We start from the raw sequence: 19390 nt of genomic DNA on the forward strand, positions 1-19390 counted from the left end.
ACTGTTGTTTCTTCGACTTAGAACCCTAGCGATTAGACTTCCATGCAAATGGAGGGCCTCAGTGCTAGCTAAGTCATACACACGGGGAGCCTTGTTCTAACTTTGCTGGGGTCTGACTCTCACTTGTATATAGCTTTGGACTCCCTTGCAGTGCTCTCACACACGCACACAACAAAATGCTTCCACCCTCAGGAGCGGCTGTTTTCGCTGAAGCACGGATTCTCTACCGAGTTTCTCCTTCGAGTTAGGTGGCTGACATTCAGCCTGCACGCACCCCCGGGCCAATGCTACTAGCCGCATAACCATGATGTGAGTTGTGAGCTGCCTTCTGTAACGGGTTGTCTCTACCCCGATTTTACGAAATGGCACCAGTCCCGAGGCTCTCACACACAGTACACGCTAAACTGCTTCCACCCACAGAGAGGTCGTCGGAACCTAAAACACTGTTTCTGCACACTCTTGTTTCTTCGAGTTAGAACCCTCGCAATTAGACTTCAATTCAAATGGAGGGCCGCAGTGTTGGCTAAGTCATACACACAGGGAGCCTTGTTCTAACTTTGCTGGGGTCTGACTCTCACTCGTATATAGCTTTGGACTCCCTTGCAGTGCTCTCATACACCACACAACAAAATGCTTCCACCCTCAGGAGCGGCTGTTTTCGCTGAAGCACGGATTCTCTACCGAGTTTCTCCTTCGAGTTAGGTGGCTGACATTCAGCCTGCACGCACCCCCGGGCCAACGCTACTAGCCGCATAACCATGATGTGAGTTGTGAGCTGCCTTCTGTAACGGGTTGTCTCTACCCCGATTTTACGAAATGGCACCAGTCCCGAGGCTCTCACACACAGTACACGCTAAACTGCTTCCACCCACAGAGAGGTCGTCGGAATCTAAAACACTGTTTCTGCACACTCTTGTTTCTTCGAGTTAGAACCCTCGCGATTAGACTTCAATTCAAATGGAGGGCCGCAGTGCTGGCTAAATTAAACACCCGGGGAGTCTTGTTCTGCCTTTTGCTGCGGCCTGAGTCTCACTCGTATATACCTTTGGAATCCCTTGCAGTGCTCTCACGCACGCACACAACAAAATGCTTTCACCCTCAGGAGCTGCTGTTTTCACTGAAGCACGGATTCTCTACCGAGTTTTTCCGTCTAGTTAGGTGGCTGATATTCAGCCTGCACGCACCCCCGGGGCGACGCTAGTAGACCCATAACCATGATGTGATTTGTGAGCTGCCTTCTGTATCGGCCTGTCTCTAGCCCGATTTTTCGAAATGGAACCCATCCCCTGGCTCTCACCCACAGTACACCCTAAACTGCTTCCTCCCACAGTGAGGTCGTCGGAAGCTAAAACAATGTTTCTGTACACTGTTGTTTCCTCGAGTTAGAACGCTAGCGAGTAGACTTCCATGCAAAAGAAGCCAGCAGTGCTAGCTAAATCAAACACACTGGGAGTCTTGTTCTGCCTTTTGATATGGCCTGTGGCTGACTGGTATATAGCTTTGGACTCCTTTGCAGTGCTCTCAGGCACGCACACAACAAAATGCTTCCACCCTCAGGAGCGGCTGTTTTCGCTGAAGCACGGATTCTCTACCGAGTTTGTCCGTCGAGTTAGGTGGCTGACTTTCAGTCTGCATGCAACCCGGGGGCAACGCTATTAGCCCCATAACCATGATGTGATTTGTGCGCTGCCTTCATACCGGCCTGTGTCTACCCCGAGTTTACGAAATGGAGCCAGTCCCGCGGCTCTCAACGAAAGCACACACTAAACTGCTTCCTCCCACAGAGAGGTCGTCGGAAGCTAAAACACTGTCTCTGTACACTGTTGTTTCTTCGACTTAGAACCCTAGCGATTAGACTTCCATGCAAATGGAGGGCCTCAGTGCTAGCTAAGTCATACACACGGGGAGCCTTGTTCTAACTTTGCTGGGGTCTGACTCTCACTCGTATATAGCTTTGGACTCCCTTGCAGTGCTCTCACACACGCACACAACAAAATGCTTCCACCCTCAGGAGCGGCTGTTTTCGCTGAAGCACGGATTCTCTACCGAGTTTCTCCTTCGAGTTAGGTGGCTGACATTCAGCCTGCACGCACCCCCGGGCCAATGCTACTAGCCGCATAACCATGATGTGAGTTGTGAGCTGCCTTCTGTAACGGGTTGTCTCTACCCCGATTTTACGAAATGGCACCAGTCCCGAGGCTCTCACACACAGTACACGCTAAACTGCTTCCACCCACAGAGAGGTCGTCGGAACCTAAAACACTGTTTCTGCACACTCTTGTTTCTTCGAGTTAGAATCCTCGCAATTAGACTTCAATTCAAATGGAGGGCCGCAGTGCTGGCTAAGTCATACACACAGGGAGCCTTGTTCTAACTTTGCTGGGGTCTGACTCTCACTCGTATATAGCTTTGGACTCCCTTGCAGTGCTCTCATACACCACACAACAAAATGCTTCCACCCTCAGGAGCGGCTGTTTTCGCTGAAGCACGGATTCTCTACCGAGTTTCTCCTTCGAGTTAGCTGGCTGACATTAAGACTGCACGCACCCACGGGGCAACGCTAGTAGCCCCATAACCATGATGTGATTTGTGTGCTCCCCTCTGTACCGGGTTCTCTCTACCCCGATTTTACGAAATGGAGCCAGTCCCGTGGCACTCACTCACACTACACCCTAAACTGCTTCCTCCCACAGAGAGGACGTCGGAAGCTAAAACCCTGTCTCTGTACACTGTTGTTTCTTCGAGTTAGAACCCTAGTGATTAGACTTCCATGCAAATGGAGGGTCTCAGTGCTAGCTTAATCAAACACACGGGGGCCTCGTTCTGCCTTTTGCTGGGTCCTGAGTCTCACTCCTATATACCTTTGGAATCCCTTGTAGTGCTCTCAAGCACGCACACAACAAAATGATTCCACCCACAGGAGCGGCTGTTTTCGCTGAAGCACGGATTCTCTCCCGAGTTTTTACGTCGAGGTAGGTGGCTGACTTTCAGCCTGCACGCAACCCCGGGGCAATGCTACTAGCCCCATGACCATGATGTGATATGTGCGCTACCTCCTGTACCAGCCTGTCTCTACCCCGATTATACGAAATGGAGCCAGTCCCGTGGCTCTCAACGAAAGTACACCCAAAAGTGCTTCCTCCCACAGAGAGGTCGTCGGAATCTAAAACACTGTTTCTGTACACTGTTGTTTGTTCGAGTCCGAACCCTATCGATTAGACTTCAATGCAAAAGGAGGGCCGCAGTTCTAGCTAAATCAAAAACACTGGGAGTCTTGCTCTGCCTTTTGATGTGTCCTGAGTCTGACTCGTATATAGCTTTGGACTCCCTTGCAGTGCACTCACGCACGCACACAACAAAAGGCTTCCACCCTCAGGATCGGCTGTTTTCGCTGAAGCACGGATTCTCTACCGAGTTTCTCCTTCGAGTTAGGTGGCTGACATTCAGCCTGCACGCACCCCCGGGCCAACGCTACTAGCCGCATAACCATGATGTGAGTTGTGAGCTGCCTTCTGTAACGGGTTGTCTCTACCCCGATTTTACGAAATGGCACCAGTCCCGAGGCTCTCACACACAGTACACGCTAAACTGCTTCCACCCACAGAGAGGTCGTCGGAATCTAAAACACTGTTTCTGCACACTCTTGTTTCTTCGAGTTAGAACCCTCGCGATTAGACTTCAATTCAAATGGAGGGCCGCAGTGCTGGCTAAATTAAACACACGGGGAGTCTTGTTCTGCCTTTTGCTGCGGCCTGAGTCTCACTCGTATATACCTTTGGAATCCCTTGCAGTGCTCTCACGCACGCACACAACAAAATGCTTTCACCCTCAGGAGCTGCTGTTTTCACTGAAGCACGGATTCTCTACCGAGTTTTTCCGTCTAGTTAGGTGGCTGATATTCAGCCTGCACGCACCCCCGGGGCGACGCTAGTAGACCCATAACCATGATGTGATTTGTGAGCTGCCTTCTGTATCGGCCTGTCTCTAGCCCGATTTTTCGAAATGGAACCCATCCCCTGGCTCTCACCCACAGTACACCCTAAACTGCTTCCTCCCACAGTGAGGTCGTCGGAAGCTAAAACAATGTTTCTGTACACTGTTGTTTCCTCGATTTAGAACGCTAGCGAGTAGACTTCCATGCAAAAGAAGCCAGCAGTGCTAGCTAAATCAAACACACTGGGAGTCTTGTTCTGCCTTTTGATATGGCCTGTGGCTGACTGGTATATAGCTTTGGACTCCTTTGCAGTGCTCTCAGGCACGCACACAACAAAATGCTTCCACCCTCAGGAGCGGCTGTTTTCGCTGAAGCACGGATTCTCTACCGAGTTTGTCCGTCGAGTTAGGTGGCTGACTTTCAGTCTGCATGCAACCCGGGGGCAACGCTATTAGCCCCATAACCATGATGTGATTTGTGCGCTGCCTTCATACCGGCCTGTGTCTACCCCGAGTTTACGAAATGGAGCCAGTCCCGCGGCTCTCAACGAAAGCACACACTAAACTGCTTCCTCCCACAGAGAGGTCGTCGGAAGCTAAAACACTGTCTCTGTACACTGTTGTTTCTTCGACTTAGAACCCTAGCGATTAGACTTCCATGCAAATGGAGGGCCTCAGTGCTAGCTAAGTCATACACACGGGGAGCCTTGTTCTAACTTTGCTGGGGTCTGACTCTCACTCGTATATAGCTTTGGACTCCCTTGCAGTGCTCTCACACACGCACACAACAAAATGCTTCCACCCTCAGGAGCGGCTGTTTTCGCTGAAGCACGGATTCTCTACCGAGTTTCTCCTTCGAGTTAGGTGGCTGACATTCAGCCTGCACGCACCCCCGGGCCAATGCTACTAGCCGCATAACCATGATGTGAGTTGTGAGCTGCCTTCTGTAACGGGTTGTCTCTACCCCGATTTTACGAAATGGCACCAGTCCCGAGGCTCTCACACACAGTACACGCTAAACTGCTTCCACCCACAGAGAGGTCGTCGGAACCTAAAACACTGTTTCTGCACACTCTTGTTTCTTCGAGTTAGAACCCTCGCAATTAGACTTCAATTCAAATGGAGGGCCGCAGTGCTGGCTAAGTCATACACACAGGGAGCCTTGTTCTAACTTTGCTGGGGTCTGACTCTCACTCGTATATAGCTTTGGACTCCCTTGCAGTGCTCTCATACACCACACAACAAAATGCTTCCACCCTCAGGAGCGGCTGTTTTCGCTGAAGCACGGATTCTCTACCGAGTTTCTCCTTCGAGTTAGCTGGCTGACATTAAGACTGCACGCACCCACGGGGCAACGCTACTAGCCCCATAACCATGATGTGATTTGTGTGCTCCCCTCTGTACCGGGTTCTCTCTACCCCGATTTTACGAAATGGAGCCAGTCCCGTGGCACTCACTCACACTACACCCTAAACTGCTTCCTCCCACAGAGAGGACGTCGGAAGCTAAAACCCTGTCTCTGTACACTGTTGTTTCTTCGAGTTAGAACCCTAGTGATTAGACTTCCATGCAAATGGAGGGTCTCAGTGCTAGCTTAATCAAACACACGGGGGCCTCGTTCTGCCTTTTGCTGGGTCCTGAGTCTCACTCCTATATACCTTTGGAATCCCTTGTAGTGCTCTCAAGCACGCACACAACAAAATGATTCCACACACAGGAGCGGCTGTTTTCGCTGAAGCACGGATTCTCTCCCGAGTTTTTACGTCGAGGTAGGTGGCTGACTTTCAGCCTGCACGCAACCCCGGGGCAATGCTACTAGCCCCATGACCATGATGTGATTTGTGCGCTACCTCCTGTACCAGCCTGTCTCTACCCCGATTTTACGAAATGGAGCCAGTCCCGTGGCTCTCAACGAAAGTACACCCAAAAGTGCTTCCTCCCACAGAGAGGTCGTCGGACTCTAAAACTCTGTTTCTGTACACTGTTGTTTGTTCGAGTCCGAACCCTAGCGATTAGACTTCAATGCAAAAGGAGGGCCGCAGTTCTAGCTAAATCAAACACACTGGGAGTCTTGCTCTGCCTTTTGATGTGTCCTGAGTCTGACTCGTATATAGCTTTGGACTCCCTTGCAGTGCTCTCACGCACGCACACAACAAAAGGCTTCCACCCTCAGGATCGGCTGTTTTCGCTGAAGCACGGATTCTCTACCGAGTTTTTCCTTCGAGTTAGGTGGCTGACATTCAGCCTGCACGCACCCCCGGGCCAACGCTACTAGCCGCATAACCATGATGTGAGTTGTGAGCTGCCTTCTGTAACGGGTTGTCTCTACCCCGATTTTACGAAATGGCACCAGTCCCGAGGCTCTCACACACAGTACACGCTAAACTGCTTCCACCCACAGAGAGGTCGTCGGAATCTAAAACACTGTTTCTGCACACTCTTGTTTCTTCGAGTTAGAACCCTCGCGATTAGACTTCAATTCAAATGGAGGGACGCAGTGCTGGCTAAATTAAACACACGGGGAGTCTTGTTCTGCCTTTTGCTGGGGCCTGAGTCTCACTCGTATATACCTTTGGAATCCCTGGCAGTGCTCTCACGCACGCACACAACAAAATGCTTTCACCCTCAGGAGCTGCTGTTTTCACTGAAGCACGGATCCTCTACCGAGTTTTTTCGTCTAGTTAGGTGGCTGATATTCAGCCTGCACGCACCCCCGGGGCGACGCTAGTAGACCCATAACCATGATGTGATTTGTGAGCTGCCTTCTGTATCGGCCTGTCTCTAGCCCGATTTTTCGAAATGGAACCCATCCCCTGGCTCTCACCCACAGTACACCCTAAACTGCTTCCTCCCACAGTGAGGTCGTCGGAAGGTAAAACAATGTTTCTGTACACTGTTGTTTCCTCGAGTTAGAACGCTAGCGAGTAGACTTCCATGCAAAAGAAGCCAGCAGTGCTAGCTAAATCAAACACACTGGGAGTCTTGTTCTGCCTTTTGATATGGCCTGTGGCTGACTGGTATATAGCTTTGGACTCCTTTGCAGTGCTCTCAGGCACGCACACAACAAAATGCTTCCACCCTCAGGAGCGGCTGTTTTCGCTGAAGCACGGATTCTCTACCGAGTTTGTCCGTCGAGTTAGGTGGCTGACTTTCAGTCTGCATGCAACCCGGGGGCAACGCTATTAGCCCCATAACCATGATGTGATTTGTGCGCTGCCTTCATACCGGCCTGTGTCTACCCCGAGTTTACGAAATGGAGCCAGTCCCGCGGCTCTCAACGAAAGCACACACTAAACTGCTTCCTCCCACAGAGAGGTCGTCGGAAGCTAAAACACTGTCTCTGTACACTGTTGTTTCTTCGACTTAGAACCCTAGCGATTAGACTTCCATGCAAATGGAGGGCCTCAGTGCTAGCTAAGTCATACACACGGGGAGCCTTGTTCTAACTTTGCTGGGGTCTGACTCTCACTCGTATATAGCTTTGGACTCCCTTGCAGTGCTCTCACACACGCACACAACAAAATGCTTCCACCCTCAGGAGCGGCTGTTTTCGCTGAAGCACGGATTCTCTACCGAGTTTCTCCTTCGAGTTAGGTGGCTGACATTCAGCCTGCACGCACCCCCGGGCCAATGCTACTAGCCGCATAACCATGATGTGAGTTGTGAGCTGCCTTCTGTAACGGGTTGTCTCTACCCCGATTTTACGAAATGGCACCAGTCCCGAGGCTCTCACACACAGTACACGCTAAACTGCTTCCACCCACAGAGAGGTCGTCGGACCCTAAAACACTGTTTCTGCACACTCTTGTTTCTTCGAGTTAGAACCCTCGCGATTAGACTTCAATTCAAATGGAGGGCCGCAGTGCTGGCTAAGTCATACACACAGGGAGCCTTGTTCTAACTTTGCTGGGGTCTGACTCTCACTCGTATATAGCTTTGGACTCCCTTGCAGTGCTCTCATACACCACACAACAAAATGCTTCCACCCTCAGGAGCGGCTGTTTTCGCTGAAGCACGGATTCTCTACCGAGTTTCTCCTTCGAGTTAGCTGGCTGACATTAAGACTGCACGCACCCACGGGGCAACGCTACTAGCCCCATAACCATGATGTGATTTGTGTGCTCCCCTCTGTACCGGGTTCTCTCTACCCCGATTTTACGAAATGGAGCCAGTCCCGTGGCACTCACTCACACTACACCCTAAACTGCTTCCTCCCACAGAGAGGACGTCGGAAGCTAAAACCCTGTCTCTGTACACTGTTGTTTCTTCGAGTTAGAACCCTAGTGATTAGACTTCCATGCAAATGGAGGGTCTCAGTGCTAGCTTAATCAAACACACGGGGGCCTCGTTCTGCCTTTTGCTGGGTCCTGAGTCTCATCCTATATACCTTTGGAATCCCTTGTAGTGCTCTCAAGCACGCACACAACAAAATGATTCCACACACAGGAGCGGCTGTTTTCGCTGAAGCACGGATTCTCTCCCGAGTTTTTACGTCGAGGTAGGTGGCTGACTTTCAGCCTGCACGCAACCCCGGGGCAATGCTACTAGCCCCATAACCATGATGTGATTTGTGCGCTACCTCCTGTACCAGCCTGTCTCTACCCCGATTTTACGAAATGGAGCCAGTCCCGTGGCTCTCAACGAAAGTACACCCAAAAGTGCTTCCTCCCACAGAGAGGTCGTCGGACTCTAAAACACTGTTTCTGTACACTGTTGTTTGTTCGAGTCCGAACCCTAGCGATTAGACTTCAATGCAAAAGGAGGGCCGCAGTTCTAGCTAAATCAAACACACTGGGAGTCTTGCTCTGCCTTTTGATGTGTCCTGAGTCTGACTCGTATATAGCTTTGGACTCCCTTGCAGTGCTCTCACGCACGCACACAACAAAAGGCTTCCACCCTCAGGATCGGCTGTTTTCGCTGAAGCACGGATTCTCTACCGAGTTTTTCCTTCGAGTTAGGTGGCTGACATTCAGCCTGCACGCACACCCGGGCCAATGCTACTAGCCGCATAACCATGATGTGAGTTGTGAGCTGCCTTCTGTAACGGGTTGTCTCTACCCCGATTTTACGAAATGGCACCAGTCCCGAGGCTCTCACACACAGTACACGCTAAACTGCTTCCACCCACAGAGAGGTCGTCGGAATCTAAAACACTGTTTCTGCACACTCTTGTTTCTTCGAGTTAGAACCCTCGCCATTAGACTTCAATTCAAATGGAGGGCCGCAGTGCTGGCTAAATTAAACACACGAGGAGTCTTGTTCTGCCTTTTGCTGGGGCCTGAGTCTCACTCGTATATACCTTTGGAATCCCTGGCAGTGCTCTCACGCACGCACACAACAAAATGCTTTCACCCTCAGGAGCTGCTGTTTTCACTGAAGCACGGATCCTCTACCGAGTTTTTCCGTCTAGTTAGGTGGCTGATATTCAGCCTGCACGCACCCCCGGGGCGACGCTAGTAGACCCATAACCATGATGTGATTTGTGAGCTGCCTTCTGTATCGGCCTGTCTCTAGCCCGATTTTTCGAAATGGAACCCATCCCCTGGCTCTCACCCACAGTACACCCTAAACTGCTTCCTCCCACAGTGAGGTCGTCGGAAGCTAAAACAATGTTTCTGTACACTGTTGTTTCCTCGAGTTAGAACGCTAGCGAGTAGACTTCCATGCAAAAGAAGCCAGCAGTGCTAGCTAAATCAAACACACTGGGAGTCTTGTTCTGCCTTTTGATATGGCCTGTGGCTGACTGGTATATAGCTTTGGACTCCTTTGCAGTGCTCTCAGGCACGCACACAACAAAATGCTTCCACCCTCAGGAGCGGCTGTTTTCGCTGAAGCACGGATTCTCTACCGAGTTTGTCCGTCGAGTTAGGTGGCTGACTTTCAGTCTGCATGCAACCCGGGGGCAACGCTATTAGCCCCATAACCATGATGTGATTTGTGCGCTGCCTTCATACCGGCCTGTGTCTACCCCGAGTTTACGAAATGGAGCCAGTCCCGCGGCTCGCAACGAAAGCACACACTAAACTGCTTCCTCCCACAGAGAGGTCGTCGGAAGCTAAAACACTGTCTCTGTACACTGTTGTTTCTTCGACTTAGAACCCTAGCGATTAGACTTCCATGCAAATGGAGGGCCTCAGTGCTAGCTAAGTCATACACACGGGGAGCCTTGTTCTAACTTTGCTGGGGTCTGACTCTCACTCGTATATAGCTTTGGACTCCCTTGCAGTGCTCTCACACACGCACACAACAAAATGCTTCCACCCTCAGGAGCGGCTGTTTTCGCTGAAGCACGGATTCTCTACCGAGTTTCTCCTTCGAGTTAGGTGGCTGACATTCAGCCTGCACGCACCCCCGGGCCAATGCTACTAGCCGCATAACCATGATGTGAGTTGTGAGCTGCCTTCTGTAACGGGTTGTCTCTACCCCGATTTTACGAAATGGCACCAGTCCCGAGGCTCTCACACACAGTACACGCTAAACTGCTTCCACCCACAGAGAGGTCGTCGGACCCTAAAACACTGTTTCTGCACACTCTTGTTTCTTCGAGTTAGAACCCTCGCGATTAGACTTCAAATCAAATGGAGGGCCGCAGTGCTGGCTAAGTCATACACACAGGGAGCCTTGTTCTAACTTTGCTGGGGTCTGACTCTCACTCGTATATAGCTTTGGACTCCCTTGCAGTGCTCTCATACACCACACAACAAAATGCTTCCACCCTCAGGAGCGGCTGTTTTCGCTGAAGCTCGGATTCTCTACCGAGTTTCTCCTTCGAGTTAGCTGGCTGACATTAAGACTGCACGCACCCACGGGGCAACGCTACTAGCCCCATAACCATGATGTGATTTGTGTGCTCCCCTCTGTACCGGGTTCTCTCTACCCCGATTTTACGAAATGGAGCCAGTCCCGTGGCACTCACTCACACTACACCCTAAACTGCTTCCTCCCACAGAGAGGACGTCGGAAGCTAAAACCCTGTCTCTGTACACTGTTGTTTCTTCGAGTTAGAACCCTAGTGATTAGACTTCCATGCAAATGGAGGGTCTCAGTGCTAGCTTAATCAAACACGGGGGCCTCGTTCTGCCTTTTGCTGGGTCCTGAGTCTCACTCGTATATACCTTTGGAATCCCTTGTAGTGCTCTCAAGCACGCACACAACAAAATGATTCCACACACAGGAGCGGCTGTTTTCGCTGAAGCACGGATTCTCTCCCGAGTTTTTACGTCGAGGTAGGTGGCTGACTTTCAGCCTGCACGCAACCCCGGGGCAATGCTACTAGCCCCATAACCATGATTTGATTTGTGCGCTACCTCCTCTACCAGCCTGTCTCTACCCCGATTTTACGAAATGGAGCCAGTCCCGTGGCTCTCAACGAAAGTACACCCAAAAGTGCTTCCTCCCACAGAGAGGTCGTCGGAATCTAAAACACTGTTTCTGTACACTGTTGTTTGTTCGAGTCTGAACCCTAGCGATTAGACTTCAATGCAAAAGGAGGGACGCAGTTCTAGCTAAATCAAACACACTGGGAGTCTTGCTCTGCCTTTTGATGTGTCCTGAGTCTGACTCGTATATAGCTTTGGACTCCCTTGCAGTGCTCTCACGCACGCACACAACAAAAGGCTTCCACCCTCAGGAGCGGCTGTTTTCGCTGAAGCACGGATTCTCTACCGAGTTTGTCCGTCGAGTTAGGTGGCTGACTTTCAGTCTGCATGCAACCCGGGGGCAACGCTATTAGCCCCATAACCATGATGTGATTTGTGTGCTGCCTTCATACCGGCCTGTGTCTACCCCGAGTTTACGAAATGGAGCCAGTCCCGCGGCTCTCAACGAAAGCACACACTAAACTGCTTCCTCCCACAGAGAGGTCGTCGGAAGCTAAAACACTGTCTCTGTACACTGTTGTTTCTTCGACTTAGAACCCTAGCGATTAGACTTCCATGCAAATGGAGGGCCTCAGTGCTAGCTAAGTCATACACACGGGGAGCCTTGTTCTAACTTTGCTGGGGTCTGACTCTCACTCGTATATAGCTTTGGACTCCCTTGCAGTGCTCTCACACACGCACACAACAAAATGCTTCCACCCTCAGGAGCGGCTGTTTTCGCTGAAGCACGGATTCTCTACCGAGTTTCTCCTTCGAGTTAGGTGGCTGACATTCAGCCTGCACGCACCCCCGGGCCAATGCTACTAGCCGCATAACCATGATGTGAGTTGTGAGCTGCCTTCTGTAACGGGTTGTCTCTACCCCGATTTTACGAAATGGCACCAGTCCCGAGGCTCTCACACGCAGTACACGCTAAACTGCTTCCACCCACAGAGAGGTCGTCGGAACCTAAAACACTGTTTCTGCACACTCTTGTTTCTTCGAGTTAGAACCCTCGCAATTAGACTTCAATTCAAATGGAGGGCCGCAGTGCTGGCTAAGTCATACACACAGGGAGCCTTGTTCTAACTTTGCTGGGGTCTGACTCTCACTCGTATATAGCTTTGGACTCCCTTGCAGTGCTCTCATACACCACACAACAAAATGCTTCCACCCTCAGGAGCGGCTGTTTTCGCTGAAGCTCGGATTCTCTACCGAGTTTCTCCTTTGAGTTAGCTGGCTGACATTAAGACTGCACGCACCCACGGGGCAACGCTACTAGCCCCATAACCATGATGTGATTTGTGTGCTCCCCTCTGTACCGGGTTCTCTCTACCCCGATTTTACGAAATGGAGCCAGTCCTGTGGCACTCACTCACACTACACCCTAAACTGCTTCCTCCCACAGAGAGGACGTCGGAAGCTAAAACCCTGTCTCTGTACACTGTTGTTTCTTCGAGTTAGAACCCTAGTGATTAGACTTCCATGCAAATGGAGGGTCTCAGTGCTAGCTTAATCAAACACGGGGGCCTCGTTCTGCCTTTTGCTGGGTCCTGAGTCTCACTCGTATATACCTTTGGAATCCCTTGTAGTGCTCTCAAGCACGCACACAACAAAATGATTCCACACACAGGAGCGGCTGTTTTCGCTGAAGCACGGATTCTCTCCCGAGTTTTTACGTCGAGGTAGGTGGCTGACTTTCAGCCTGCACGCAACCCCGGGGCAATGCTACTAGCCCCATAACCATGATTTGATTTGTGCGCTACCTCCTCTACCAGCCTGTCTCTACCCCGATTTTACGAAATGGAGCCAGTCCCGTGGCTCTCAACGAAAGTACACCCAAAAGTGCTTCCTCCCACAGAGAGGTCGTCGGAATCTAAAACACTGTTTCTGTACACTGTTGTTTGTTCGAGTCTGAACCCTAGCGATTAGACTTCAATGCAAAAGGAGGGACGCAGTTCTAGCTAAATCAAACACACTGGGAGTCTTGCTCTGCCTTTTGATGTGTCCTGAGTCTGACTCGTATATAGCTTTGGACTCCCTTGCAGTGCTCTCACGCACGCACACAACAAAAGGCTTCCACCCTCAGGAGCGGCTGTTTTCGCTGAAGCACGGATTCTCTACCGAGTTTGTCCGTCGAGTTAGGTGGCTGACTTTCAGTCTGCATGCAACCCGGGGGCAACGCTATTAGCCCCATAACCATGATGTGATTTGTGCGCTGCCTTCATACCGGCCTGTGTCTACCCCGAGTTTACGAAATGGAGCCAGTCCCGCGGCTCTCAACGAAAGCACACACTAAACTGCTTCCTCCCACAGAGAGGTCGTCGGAAGCTAAAACACTGTCTCTGTACACTGTTGTTTCTTCGACTTAGAACCCTAGCGATTAGACTTCCATGCAAATGGAGGGCCTCAGTGCTAGCTAAGTCATACACACGGGGAGCCTTGTTCTAACTTTGCTGGGGTCTGACTCTCACTCGTATATAGCTTTGGACTCCCTTGCAGTGCTCTCACACACGCACACAACAAAATGCTTCCACCCTCAGGAGCGGCTGTTTTCGCTGAAGCACGGATTCTCTACCGAGTTTCTCCTTCGAGTTAGGTGGCTGACATTCAGCCTGCACGCACCCCCGGGCCAATGCTACTAGCCGCATAACCATGATGTGAGTTGTGAGCTGCCTTCTGTAACGGGTTGTCTCTACCCCGATTTTACGAAATGGCACCAGTCCCGAGGCTCTCACACGCAGTACACGCTAAACTGCTTCCACCCACAGAGAGGTCGTCGGAACCTAAAACACTGTTTCTGCACACTCTTGTTTCTTCGAGTTAGAACCCTCGCAATTAGACTTCAATTCAAATGGAGGGCCGCAGTGCTGGCTAAGTCATACACACAGGGAGCCTTGTTCTAACTTTGCTGGGGTCTGACTCTCACTCGTATATAGCTTTGGACTCCCTTGCAGTGCTCTCATACACCACACAACAAAATGCTTCCACCCTCAGGAGCGGCTGTTTTCGCTGAAGCTCGGATTCTCTACCGAGTTTCTCCTTCGAGTTAGCTGGCTGACATTAAGACTGCACGCACCCACGGGGCAACGCTACTAGCCCCATAACCATGATGTGATTTGTGTGCTCCCCTCTGTACCGGGTTCTCTCTACCCCGATTTTACGAAATGGAGCCAGTCCCGTGGCACTCACTCACACTACACCCTAAACTGCTTCCTCCCACAGAGAGGACGTCGGAAGCTAAAACCCTGTCTCTGTACACTGTTGTTTCTTCGAGTTAGAACCCTAGTGATTAGACTTCCATGCAAATGGAGGGTCTCAGTGCTAGCTTAATCAAACACACGGGGGCCTCGTTCTGCCTTTTGCTGGGTCCAGAGTCTCACTCCTATATACCTTTGGAATCCCTTGTAGTGCTCTCAAGCACGCACACAACAAAATGCTTCCACACACAGGAGCGGCTGTTTTCACTGAAGCACGGATTCTCTCCCGAGTTTTTACGTCGAGGTAGGTGGCTGACTTTCAGCCTGCACTCAACCCCGGGGCAATGCTACTAGCCCCATAACCATGATGTGATTTGTGCGCTACCTCCTGTACCAGCCTGTCTCTACCTCGATTTTACGAAATGGAGCCAGTCCCGTGGCTCTCAACGAAACTACACCCAAAAGTGCTTCCTCCCACAGAGAGGTCGTCGGAATCTAAAACACTGTTTCTGTACACTGTTGTTTGTTCGAGTCCGAACCCTAGCGATTAGACTTCAATTCAAAAGGAGGGCCGCAGTTCTAGCTAAATCAAACACACTGGGAGTCTTGCTCTGCCTTTTGATGTGTCCTGAGTCTGACTCGTATATAGCTTTGGACTCCCTTGCAGTGCTCTCACGCACGCACACAACAAAAGGCTTCCACCCTCAGGATCGGCTGTTTTCGCTGAAGCACGGATTCTCTACCGAGTTTTTCCTTCGAGTTAGGTGGCTGACATTCACCCTGCACGCACCCCCGGGCCAACGCTACTAGCCGCATAACCATGATGTGAGTTGTGAGCTGCCTTCTATAACGGGTTGTCTCTACCCCGATTTTACGAAATGGCACCAGTCCCGAGGCTCTCACACACAGTACACGCTAAACTGCTTCCACCCACAGAGAGGTCGTCGGAATCTAAAACACTGTTTCTGCACACTCTTGTTTCTTCAAGTTAGAACCCTCGCGATTAGACTTCAATTCAAATGGAGGGCCGCAGTGCTGGCTAAATTAAACACACGGGGAGTCTTGTTCTGCCTTTTGCTGGGGCCTGAGTCTCACTCGTATATACCTTTGGAATCCCTTGCAGTGCTCTCACGCACGCACACAACAAAATGCTTTCACCCTCAGGAGCTGCTGTTTTCACTGAAGCACGGATCCTCTACCGAGTTTTTCCGTCTAGTTAGGTGGCTGATATTCAGCCTGCACGCACCCCCGGGGCGACGCTAGGAGACCCATAACCATGATGTGATTTGTGAGCTGCCTTCTGTATCGGCCTGTCTCTAGCCCGATTTTTCGAAATGGAACCCATCCCCTGGCTCTCACCCACAGTACACCCTAAACTGCTTCCTCCCACAGTGAGGTCGTCGGAAGCTAAAACAATGTTTCTGTACACTGTTGTTTCCTCGAGTTAGAACGCTAGCGAGTAGACTTCCATGCAAAAGAAGCCAGCAGTGCTAGCTAAATCAAACACACTGGGAGTCTTGTTCTGCCTTTTGATATGGCCTGTGGCTGACTGGTATATAGCTTTGGACTCCTTTGCAGTGCTCTCAGGCACGCACACAACAAAATGCTTCCACCCTCAGGAGCGGCTGTTTTCGCTGAAGCACGGATTCTCTACCGAGTTTGTCCGTCGAGTTAGGTGGCTGACTTTCAGTCTGCATGCAACCCGGGGGCAACGCTATTAGCCCCATAACCATGATGTGATTTGTGCGCTGCCTTCATACCGGCCTGTGTCTACCCCGAGTTTACGAAATGGAGCCAGTCCCGCGGCTCTCAACGAAAGCACACACTAAACTGCTTCCTCCCACAGAGAGGTCGTCGGAAGCTAAAACACTGTCTCTGTACACTGTTGTTTCTTCGACTTAGAACCCTAGCGATTAGACTTCCATGCAAATGGAGGGCCTCAGTGCTAGCTAAGTCATACACACGGGGAGCCTTGTTCTAACTTTGCTGGGGTCTGACTCTCACTCGTATATAGCTTTGGACTCCCTTGCAGTGCTCTCACACACGCACACAACAAAATGCTTCCACCCTCAGGAGCGGCTGTTTTCGCTGAAGCACGGATTCTCTACCGAGTTTCTCCTTCGAGTTAGGTGGCTGACATTCAGCCTGCACGCACCCCCGGGCCAATGCTACTAGCCGCATAACCATGATGTGAGTTGTGAGCTGCCTTCTGTAACGGGTTGTCTCTACCCCGATTTTACGAAATGGCACCAGTCCCGAGGCTCTCACACACAGTACACGCTAAACTGCTTCCACCCACAGAGAGGTCGTCGGAACCTAAAACACTGTTTCTGCACACTCTTGTTTCTTCGAGTTAGAACCCTCGCAATTAGACTTCAATTCAAATGGAGGGCCGCAGTGCTGGCTAAGTCATACACACAGGGAGCCTTGTTCTAACTTTGCTGGGGTCTGACTCTCACTCGTATATAGCTTTGGACTCCCTTGCAGTGCTCTCATACACCACACAACAAAATGCTTCCACCCTCAGGAGCGGCTGTTTTCGCTGAAGCACGGATTCTCTACCGAGTTTCTCCTTCGAGTTAGCTGGCTGACATTCAGACTGCACGCACCCACGGGGCAACGCTACTAGCCCCATAACCATGATGTGATTTGTGTGCTCCCCTCTGTACCGGGTTCTCTCTACCCCGATTTTACGAAATGGAGCCAGTCCCGTGGCACTCACTCACACTACACCCTAAACTGCTTCCTCCCACAGAGAGGACGTCGGAAGCTAAAACCCTGTCTCTGTACACTGTTGTTTCTTCGAGTTAGAACCCTAGTGATTAGACTTCCATTCAAATGGAGGGTCTCAGTGCTAGCTTAATCAAACACACCGGGGCCTCGTTCTGCCTTTTGCTGGGGCCTGAGTCTCACTCCTATATACCTTTGGAATCCCTTGTAGTGCTCTCAAGCACGCACACAACAAAATGATTCCACACACAGGAGCGGCTGTTTTCGCTGAAGCACGGATTCTCTCCCGAGTTTTTACGTCGAGGTAGGTGGCTGACTTTCAGCCTGCACGCAACCCCGGGGCAATGCTACTAGCCCCATAACCATGATGTGATTTGTGCGCTACCTCCTGTACCAGCCTGTCTCTACCCCGATTTTACGAAATGGAGCCAGTCCCGTGGCTCTCAACGAAAGTACACCCAAAAGTGCTTCCTCCCACAGAGAGGTCGTCGGACTCTAAAACACTGTTTCTGTACACTGTTGTTTGTTCGAGTCCGAACCCTAGCGATTAGACTTCAATGCAAAAGGAGGGCCGCAGTTCTAGCTAAATCAAACACACTGGGAGTCTTGCTCTGCCTTTTGATGTGTCCTGAGTCTGACTCGTATATAGTTTTGGACTCCCTTGCAGTGCTCTCACGCACGCACACAACAAAAGGCTTCCACCCTCAGGAGCGGCTGTTTTCGCTGAAGCACGGATTCTCTACCGAGTTTGTCCGTCGAGTTAGGTGGCTGACTTTCAGTCTGCATGCAACCCGGGGGCAACGCTATTAGCCCCATAACCATGATGTGATTTGTGCGCTGCCTTCATACCGGCCTGTGTCTACCCCGAGTTTACGAAATGGAGCCAGTCCCGCGGCTCTCAACGAAAGCACACACTAAACTGCTTCCTCCCACAGAGAGGTCGTCGGAAGCTAAAACACTGTCTCTGTACACTGTTGTTTCTTCGACTTAGAACTCTAGCGATTAGACTTCCATGCAAATGGAGGGCCTCAGTGCTAGCTAAGTCATTCACACGGGGAGCCTTGTTCTAACTTTGCTGGGGTCTGACTCTCACTCGTATATAGCTTTGGACTCCCTTGCAGTGCTCTCACACACGCACACAACAAAATGCTTCCACCCTCAGGAGCGGCTGTTTTTGCTGAAGCACGGATTCTCTACCGAGTTTCTCCTTCGAGTTAGGTGGCTGACATTCAGCCTGCACGCACCCCCAGGCCAATGCTACTAGCCGCATAACCATGATGTGAGTTGTGAGCTGCCTTCTGTAACGGGTTGTCTCTACCCCGATTTTACGAAATGGCACCAGTCCCGAGGCTCTCACACACAGTACACGCTAAACTGCTTCCACCCACAGAGAGGTCGTCGGAACCTAAAACACTGTTTCTGCACACTCTTGTTTCTTCGAGTTAGAACCCTCGCAATTAGACTTCAATTCAAATGGAGGGCCGCAGTGCTGGCTAAGTCATACACACAGGGAGCCTTGTTCTAACTTTGCTGGGGTCTGACTCTCACTCGTATATAGCTTTGGACTCCCTTGCAGTGCTCTCATGCACGCACACAACAAAAGGCTTCCACCCTCAGGAGCGGCTGTTTTCGCTGAAGCACGGATTCTCTACCGAGTTTGTCCGTCGAGTTAGGTGGCTGACTTTCAGTCTGCATGCAACCCGGGGGCAACGCTATTAGCCCCATAACCATGATGTGATTTGTGCGCTGCCTTCATACCGGCCTGTGTCTACCCCGAGTTTACGAAATGGAGCCAGTCCCGCGGCTCTCAACGAAAGCACACACTAAACTGCTTCCTCCCACAGAGAGGTCGTCGGAAGCTAAAACACTGTCTCTGTACACTGTTGTTTCTTCGACTTAGAACCCTAGCGATTAGACTTCCATGCAAATGGAGGGCCTCAGTGCTAGCTAAGTCATACACACGGGGAGCCTTGTTCTAACTTTGCTGGGGTCTGACTCTCACTCGTATATAGCTTTGGACTCCCTTGCAGTGCTCTCACACACGCACACAACAAAATGCTTCCACCCTCAGGAGCGGCTGTTTTCGCTGAAGCACGGATTCTCTACCGAGTTTCTCCTTCGAGTTAGGTGGCTGACATTCAGCCTGCACGCACCCCCGGGCCAATGCTA

The sequence above is a fragment of the Halichoerus grypus genome, chromosome 1 (assembly GCF_964656455.1).
Source record: "Halichoerus grypus chromosome 1, mHalGry1.hap1.1, whole genome shotgun sequence".
Lineage (NCBI taxonomy): Eukaryota > Metazoa > Chordata > Mammalia > Carnivora > Phocidae > Halichoerus > Halichoerus grypus.